Source organism: Phyllobates terribilis, unplaced genomic scaffold (assembly GCF_046119375.1).
Source record: "Phyllobates terribilis strain yellow unplaced genomic scaffold, ASM4611937v1 Scaffold_1__5_contigs__length_1240528914, whole genome shotgun sequence".
Classification (NCBI taxonomy): Eukaryota; Metazoa; Chordata; class Amphibia; order Anura; family Dendrobatidae; genus Phyllobates; species Phyllobates terribilis.
This window is the reverse complement of record NW_027362761.1, coordinates 597,074,215-597,083,749: the sequence shown is the minus strand read 5'-3', so window position 1 is coordinate 597,083,749 and position 9,535 is coordinate 597,074,215.

Below are 9,535 nucleotides of genomic sequence, written 5' to 3'. Positions count from 1 at the left end.
AAGGGGAGGAAAGCGCCGTTACTTACCTCCTCTCCAGCATCCCGTGCCGTCTCTGCCAGAACCTGATAGTTCTTATGGTGATCCGGATTTTCGTCATGACGACATCCGGGTCACCAGACAGCAAGAAGGTACTTTGATGATGCGCAGTGCGCGATCAAACGACCTGACCTATAAAACTGTCCCGCTAGTTAACCCCTTTAGTGAACACGGTAAAAAAAATAAAAATAAAAGAAAGAAAAAAACAATGCTTTATCATCATACCGCCAAACAAAAAATGGAATAAAACGCGATGAAAAAGACGAATGTAAATAAAAATGGTACCGCTGAAAACGTCATCTTGTCCCGCAAAAAACAAGCCGCCATACAGCTCCATCAGCCGAAAAATAAAAAAAGTTATAGCTCTCAGAATAAAGCGATGCTAAAAAATTATTTTTTCTATAAAATAGCTTTTATTGTGTAAAAGCGCCAAAACATAGAAAAACTATATAAATGTGGTATCGCTGTAATCATACTGGCCGAAGAATAAAGCTACCTTATCAATTTTACCACACGCGTAACGGCATTAAAAAAAACAATTCCTGAATTATTGTTTTTTGTTTATTTTGCCTCCCAAAAATTGGAATAGAAAGCGATCAAAAAATGTCACATGCCTGAAAATGGTACCAATAAAAACGTCAACTTGTCCCGCCAAAAACAAGCAGTCACATGACTCTGTCAGCTGAAATATGCAAAAATTATAGCTCTCAAAATATGGAGATGAAAAAACTAGTCTTTGCAAAAAAAAAGCATCTTTTAGTGTGTGACAGCTGTCAAACATAAAAACCCGATATACAGTCATATGAAAAAGTTTGGGCACCCCTATTAATCTTAAGCTTAATGTTTTATAAAAATTGGTGTTTTTGCAACAGCTATTTCAGTTTGATCTATGTAATAACTGTTGGACACAGTAATGTTTCTGCCTTGAAATGAGGTTTATTGTGCTAACAGAAAATGTGCAATCTGCATTCAAACAAAATTTGACCGGTGCATAAGTATGGGCACCCTTATCATTTTCTTGTTTTAAATACTCCTGCCTACTTTTTACTGACTTACTAAAGCACTTTTTTTGGTTTTGTAACCTCATTGAGCTTTGAACTTTATAGCCAGGTATATGCAATCATGAGAAAAGCTACTTAAAGTGGCCACTTGCAAGTTGTTCTCCTGTTTGAATCTCCTCTGAAGAGTGGCATCATGGGCTCCTCAAAACAACTGTCAAATGATCTGAAAACAAAGATTATTCAACATAGTTGTTCAGGGGAAGGATACAAAAAGCTGTCTCAGAGATTTAACCTGTCAGTTTCCACTGTGAGGAACATAGTAAGGAAATGGAAGAACATAGGGACAGTTCTTGTTAAGGCCAGAAGTGTCAGGACAAGAAAAACATCAGAAAGGCAGAGAAGAAGAATGGTGAGATCAGTCAAGGACAATCCTCAGACCACCTCCAGAGAGCTGCAGCATCAACTTGCTGCAGATGGTGTCACTGTGCATCGGTCAACTATACAACGCACTTTGCACAAGGAGAAGCTGTATGGGAGAGTGATGCGAAAGAAGCCGTTTCTGCAAGTACGCACAAACAGAGTCGGCTGAGGTATGCAAAAGCACATTTGAAGAAGCCTATTTCTTTTTGGAAGAAGGTCCTGTGGACTGATGAAACCAAGATTGAGTTGTTTGGTCATACAAAAAGGCGTTATGCATGGTGGCAAAAAAACACAGCATTCCAAGAAAAACACTTGCTACCCACAGTAAAATTTGGTGGAGGTTCCATCATGCTTTGGGGCTGTGTGGTCAATGCCGGCACTGGGAATCTTGTTAAAGTTGAGGGACGCATGGATTCCACTCAGTATCAGCAGATTCTTGGCAATAGTGTTCAAGAATCAGTGATAAAGTTGAAGTTACGCAGTGGATGGATCTTTCAGCAAGACAATGATCCAAAACACCGCTCCAAATCTACTCAGGCATTCATGCAGAGGACCAATTACAATGTTCTGGAATGGCCATCCCAGTCCCCAGACCTGAATATCATTGAACATCTGTGGGATCATTTGAAGAGGCTGTCCATGCTCGGCGACCATCAAACTTAACTGAACTGGAATTGTTTTGTAAAGAGGAATGGTCAAAAATACCTTCATCCAGGATCCAGGAACTCATTAAAAGCTACAAGAAGCGACTAGAGGCTGTTATTTTTGCAAAAGGAGGATCTACTAAATATTAATGTCACTTTTCTGGTGAGGTGCCCATACTTCTGCACCTGTCAAATTTTGTTTGAATGCAGATTGCACATTTTCTGTTAGTACAATAAACCTCATTTCAAGGCAGAAACATTACTGTATCCAACAGTTATTACATATATCAAACTGAAATAGCTGTTGCAAAAACACCAATTTTTATAAAACATTAAGCTTAAGATTAATAGGGGTGCCCAAACTTTTTCATATGACTGTAAATCTGGTATCGCTGTAATCGCACCGACCCGAAGAATAAAGTCGCCTAATCACTTATACTGCACGAGGAACGGCGTAAAAATAAACTCTAGGGTTAGGGTTGTGCTAGGGTTAGGGTTAGGATTGTGCTAGGGTTAAGGTTGTGTTAAAGGTTGGGATTTTTTTCAAAAGTAAAGAAAAAAAAATTATGACGATATGGCAACTAGTGTTGCTCACTTGCATCGGGTGCTTGGGTATGCACCGAATATCGCGGGTGCTCGAGTGACATGCTCGAGTCTCCGCCCCATATGCTTTGAGGCCAAAAAAAAACTTGCGGGGGTTGCCTAATGTTATCAATTCTGTGTCGTTCCTCTGGGTTCAAAATGTTCACTATAATCCTTGATAAAATCCTTGAGGGGTCTAGTTTACAAGATGGGATCACTTGTGGTTTCCACTATTTAGGCGCATCAGGGGCTCCCCAAACACGACATAGCATCTGTTCTCAATTCCAGCCAATTTTGCGTTCAAAAAGTCACATAGAGCTCCTTCCCTTCTAAACCCTGCCGTGTGCCAAAACAGTGTATTTTCCAACATATGAGGTATCGGCGTACCCAGGAGAAATTGCTCAACAGTTTTTGGGGTCCATTTTATCCTCTTACCATTGTGAAAATAAAAAATTTGGGGCTAACACATCATTTTTGTGGAAAAAGTTAGATTTTTTTATTTTCACGGCTCAATGTTATAAACTTCTGTGAAGCACATGGAGGTTCAAGGTGCTCACCACACATCTAGATGAGTTCCCTGAGGGGTCTAGTTTCCAAAATGGTGTCACTTGTGGGGCGTTTCTACTGTTTAAACACATCAGGGGCTCTGCAAACGCAACATGGCGTCGGCTAATTATTCAAGCAAATTTTACATTCAAAAAGTCAAATGGCGCTCCTTCCCTTCTGAGCCCTGCCGTGCGCCCCAACAGTGGATTTCTCCCACATATGGGGTATTGGCGTGCTCAGGAGAAATTGCACAACAAATGGTATGGTGCAATTTCTCCTGTTACCCTTATGAAAAGGCAAAATTGGGGGCTGAAAAACATTTTTGTGGGAAAAATGTGAAAATTTTATTTTTACGGCTCAATGTTATAAACTTCTGTGAAGCACCTGGGGGTTCAAGGTGCTCAGCACACATCTAGATGAGTTCACTGAAGGGTCTAGTTTCCAAAATGGTGTCACTTGTGGGGGGTTTCCACTGTTTAGGCACATCAGGGGCTCTCCAAACGCAACATAGCATCCCCTAAATATTGAAGCAAATTTTACATTCAAAAAGTCAAATGGGGCTCCTTCCCTTCTGAGCCCTGCCATGCACCCAAAAAGTGGTTTTCTCCCACATGTGGGGTATCGGCGTGTTCAGGAGGAGTTGCACAAATTTTGGGGGTTCATTTTTTCCTGATACCGTTGCGAAAATGAAAAAAAAATTTGTGAAAAAAGTTAAATGTTCATTTTTTTTTCACATTCCAAAACTTCCTGTGAAGCACCTGAAGGGTTAATAAACTTCTTGAATGTGGTTTTGAGCACCTTGAGGGGTGCAGTTTTTAGAATGGTGTCACTTTTGGGTATTTTCTGTCAAAAGTGCCCCTCAAAGTCACTGCAAATGTGATCTGGTCCCATTTTGTAAATTTTGTTGGAAAAATGAGAAATCGCTGGTCAACTTTTAACCCTTATAACTTCCTAACAAAAAAAAAAAATTTGTTTCAAAATTGTGCTGATGTAAAGTAGACATGTGGGAAATGTTATTTATTAACTATTTTGTGTGACATATCTCTCTGATTTAAGGGCATAAAAATTCAAAGTTTGAAAGTTGCAAAATTTTCAAAATTTTCGCCAAAATTTCCGATTTTTTCACAAATAAACGCAAGTCATATTGAATAAATGTTACCACTATCATGAAGTACAATATGTAACGAAAAAACAAACAATCTCAGAATCAGGAGGATCCGTTGAAGCATTTCATAGTTATTACTTCATAAAGTGACAGTGGTCAGAATTGTAAAAATTGGCCTTGTTATTAACGTGCAAACCATCCTCGGGGGTAAAGGGGTTAATGGTACCCCGATAAACAATGTAGCCCCCCCCTACGCGTTTCTTCCTCCGTGTAGAGGATTCATCAGGGGAGTATATGAACTGTAGGGTTATAGGTGGTAAAGGAGTATAAGTAGAGTTCCTGCAGTGGCAAGGAGCTCAATAGTGGGTCTAACAGGTAATGCCAAGACCCAAAGTAGAAATGTGGTCAGATGCAGCAGGCACCTTAATGAGATCACCATGCGCATTAAAGCTAGGACGTATCCATACATCCAAGGTCCGGAAGGAGTAAATTTCAGACTTACCGGATGGTAGTTGCCTGGATCCACCTTCTTACCTTTCTTAAATATCGGTACCACGTCAGCCATCCTCCAATCCTGTGGCACCAACCCTGTTACAAGATATGTTGAAGAGGCACTCTTCAAACAAAAAAGAGAAGAAAAGGAGTCAGCGATATGGGGGGGGGGGGGACAATAAAATGTCCTTAAAAATTGGAAAACTCACCAAACTGGGTGTCTGTAGTCAGAAAAGGTGCAAAGCAGCCATATAGCCCTATCTCCAGGTAACAAATGACGACTGTGCCTGGAGATTTGGCATTTCTAAGAACAAGAATAGACTGTCAAGTTTCACATGAAAGTTCTTGTTTTCTGGCCATTTTGAGAGATTTAAACAAATGTAATGCTCCAGATTCTGAACTAGCTCAAAGGAAGGTCAATTTTATAGCTTCTCAAATCAGCCAAACCGTTTTCAGCTGGGCTAACATACTTGTGCAAGGGTTTTCTAGGGTTTTCTAAACATCCATTAGGCTGAGTTCACACGATGCGTTTTTAATGCGTTTCCGCGGCGTTTTTGCAGTTGCGGAAACGCATTAAAAACGCATGGTAGAAGGGCAGCAATGTTCCCCAATTGAAATCCGCATGTGCTGTGCCCATGATGCGGATTTTTCCGCAGCGTAAACGCTGCGCTCAAAAATCCGCAGCATGTCAATTAATTTTGCGGAAACGCTGCTTTTTTGCCGCCATTGACTTGCATTAGACCACATGGAATCCACATCACTGTATATGTTGATGCGCATTCCGTGCGGTCTAATGTGCGGATGGTACCCGGGTGTGGAGGAGAGGACTCTCATCCAGACCCAGGTACCATTAAAAAAAAAAAAGAATAAAATAAAAAATATATATATACTCACCTTCTGACGGCCCGCGCAGTGCTCCTGCTTGGTTCCCGGCACTTCGGGATTGAATGAAGAAGGACCTTCGCTGACGTCAGAGTCATGTGACGGGTCACGTGACGCTGACGTCGGCAGGTCCTAAAGTCTTCACTGCCGGCAGCCGGGACCGAGCGAAGCAGGACACCGGGGGCCATCAGAGGGTAAAGTATATATTTATTTTTGATTTTTTTGACATTCACACACTATATAAATCCATGCCGGTTGCATGGATTTATATAGTGTGAAGTTGACAAGCACTTTCCAAGTGATGCTAAAATCGCTTGGGAAGCGCTTGTCAACCCGCATGCGGAAATGAAAGTGAAGAACGCTTCATTTCCGCATGTCCCTGGCAGGAAACCGCATGTACAATCCGCATGCGTTTTTTCCTGCCAGGGAGATGCAGAAATGCTCAGGAAAAAATCCTGAGCATTTCTGCATCGTGTGCACATACCCTTAGCCTTCTTACACAGTTTGCAAACACAATGGACCATTAAAATACTGGAGTGGTGGTTGTTGGAAATGGGCCTCTATACACCTGTGTAGGTATTGCAATAAAAACAAGATGTTTGCAGCTAGAATAGTCATTTACCACATTAACAATGTATAGAGTGGATTTCTGATTCATTTAATGTTAGCGTCATTGAAAAAAAATGTGCTTTTCTTTCGAAAATAATGAAATTTCTAAATGACCCCAAACTTTTGAACTGTAGTATATATTGTACCCATAAACAAATATTCTGAAAAAAAACAACAACAATAGAAGTACCCATATTTGGTATTGCCGCACCAGGAACAACCTGACCTATAAAACTGTCCCACTAGTTAACCCCTTTAGTGAACACGGTAAAAAAATAATAAACTAAGCAAAAAACAATGCTTTATCATCATACCGCCAAACAAAAAAGTGGAATATAACGCAATAAAAAAGAGGAATGTAAATGAAAATGGTACCACTGAAAAAGCCAGCTTGTCCCGCAAAAAACAAGCCTCCATACAGCTTCATCATCCAAAAAATAAAAAAGTTATAGCTCTCAAAATAAAGCGATGCAAAAAAAATATTTTTCCTATAAAATAGTTTTTATTGTGTAAAAGTGTCAAAACATAAAAAAAACTATATAAATGTGGTACTGCTGTAAACGTACTGACTCGAAGAATAAAGCCGTCTTTACCACACACGGAACAGCATAAAAAAAAAAATCCTGAATTGTTGGTTTTTGTTTATTCCCAAAAATCGGAATAGAAAGCGATCAAAAAATGTCACGCGCCCAAAAATGGTACGAATAAAAATGTCAACTTGTTCCGCAAAAAACAAGCCCTCACATGACTCTGCTGAAATATGGAAAAATTATAGCTCTCAAAATATGGCGATGCAAAAACTAGTTTTTGCAAAAAAAAGCTTCTTTTCGTGTGTGACAGCTGCCAAACATAAAAACCCGATATAAATCTGGTATCGCTGTAATCGCACCGACCCGAAGAATAAAGTCGTCTAATCACTTAAACCACACAAGGAACAGTGTAAAAAATAAATAAAACCAATTCTTCACCTGCTGCCGATTTGTTCATTCTGCCTCCCGAACATCGCAGTAAGGCTCGGGTCACATTTATCCTGCGCTCTGCGCTGAGCGCTTACACCGGAGTTTCCGTGTAAATCTCTGAAATACGTGATTCAGACGGAACCCCCAGCGAAAGATTCCCTGTAATGAGGCAGATGGAGGCACTGTGGACATCGTCTGGCCTGTGATCCCTCGGTGTCCGTCTTTTTATTAGGCGTGCATAAAAGTGCCGTCGGACAGTTTTGTGAACCTCTTGAAAAAAGGAAACAGCTAAACACAGGCCAGTCGGAGTCCAGAGTAACTCTGCTGCCTCATTATAGAGAATGGATACCTCGCGATAGGGTTAGGGTTGTGTTAGGGTTTGGATTAGGATTACGGTGAGGAGTAGGGTTGTGTTAGGGTTGGGATTTTTTCAAAAGTAAAGAAAAAAAATGATGACAATATGGTGACTAGTGTTGAGCACAAGTGCTTGCTACTTGAGTTTGCATCAGGTATCGCGGGTGCCCGAGTGACATGCTCAACTCCCCGCCCCGCTGTTATAGAGCCAAAAAAATCATGCGGGGATTGCCTGCCATACATGAGCAATCCCCGCATGTTTTATTGGGGGTGTCTAATAACCATGATATATGCGGGACGGGAACTCGAGCATGTCACTCGAGCACCCGCGATACTTGGTGCATACCCGAGTACCCGATGCAAACTCAAGTAGCGAGCACTTGCACTCAAGACTAATGACAACTTATTCAATATGATGACCTAATGCTATCAAATTGTGTGTCGTACCTCTGGGTTCAAAATGTTCACTATACCCCTTGATAAAATCCTTGAGGGGTGTAATTTCCAAAATGGCGTAACTTACGAGGTGTTTCCATTGTTTAGGCACATCAGGGGCTCTCCAAACGCGACATGGCGTCCGCTCTGGATTCCAGCCAATTTTGTGTTCAAAAAGTCACACAGTGCTCTTTCCCTTCCGAGCCCTGCCGTGCGCACAAACAGTGTTTTTTCCCCCACATATTGCGCATTAGCGTACTCAGGAGAAATTTCACAACAGTTTTTGGGGTCCATTTCCTCCTCTTACCCTTGTGAAAATAAAAAATTTGGGGCTAAAAGATCATTTTTGTAGAAAAAGTTTGATCCTTTTATGTTCCTTGCTCTATGTTATAAACTTCTGTGAAGAACCTGGGGGTTCAGGGTGCTCATCACACATCTAGAGGGGTCTAGTTTCCAAAATGGGGTCACAAGTGGACGGTTTCCACTGTTTAGACACATCAGGGGCTCCCCAAACGCAACTTTGCGTTCGCTAATTATTCAAACAAATTTTACATTTAAAATGTCAATGGGCGCTTCTTCCCTTCTGAACCCTGTCGTGCGCCCAAATAGTGGTTTTCCACCATATATAGGGTATTGGCGTACTCAGGAGAAATCGCACAACAAATGGTATGGTGCAATTTCTCCTGTTACCCTTATGAAAATGCAAAATTGGGGGCTGAAAAACATTTTTGTGGGAAAAATGTGAATGCTCAAGAGAAATTGCAAAACAATTTTGTGGTCCATTTTTTCCTGTTACCGTTACGAAAATAAAAAAATTTGGGTCTAATGTAAAATTTTTGTTAAAAAAAGTTAAATGTTCATAGTTTTCTTCCACATTCCAAAAATTCCTGTGAAGCACCAGAAGGGTTAATAAACTTCTTGAATGTGGTTTCGCGCACCTTGAGGGGTGCAGTTTTTAGAATGGTGTCACTTTTGGGTATTTTCTGTCATAAAGACCTCTCAAAGTGACTTCAAATGTGATGTGGTCCCTAAAAAAAAGGTTTTGTAAATTGTTGGAAAAATTAGAAATCGCTGGTCAAATTTTAACCCCTATAACTTCCTATCAAAAAAAAATTTGGTTCCAAAATTGTGCTGATGTAAAGTAGACATGTGGGAAATGTTATTTATTAACTATTTTGTGTGACATATCTCTCTGATTTAAGGGCATAAAAATTAAAAGTTTGAAACTTGCTAAATTTTCGCCAAATTTCCGATTTTTTCACAAAGTAACGCAAGTCATATCGAAAATTTTTTACCACCATCATGAAGTACAATATGTCATGAAAAAACAATCTCAGAATCAGTGGGATCGGTTGAAACATTCCAGTGTTATTACCTCATAAAGTGACAGTGGTCAGAATTGTAAAAATTAACCTGGTCCTTAATGTGCAAACCACCTTTGGGGGTAAAGGGCTTAAGGACCTTCCACCT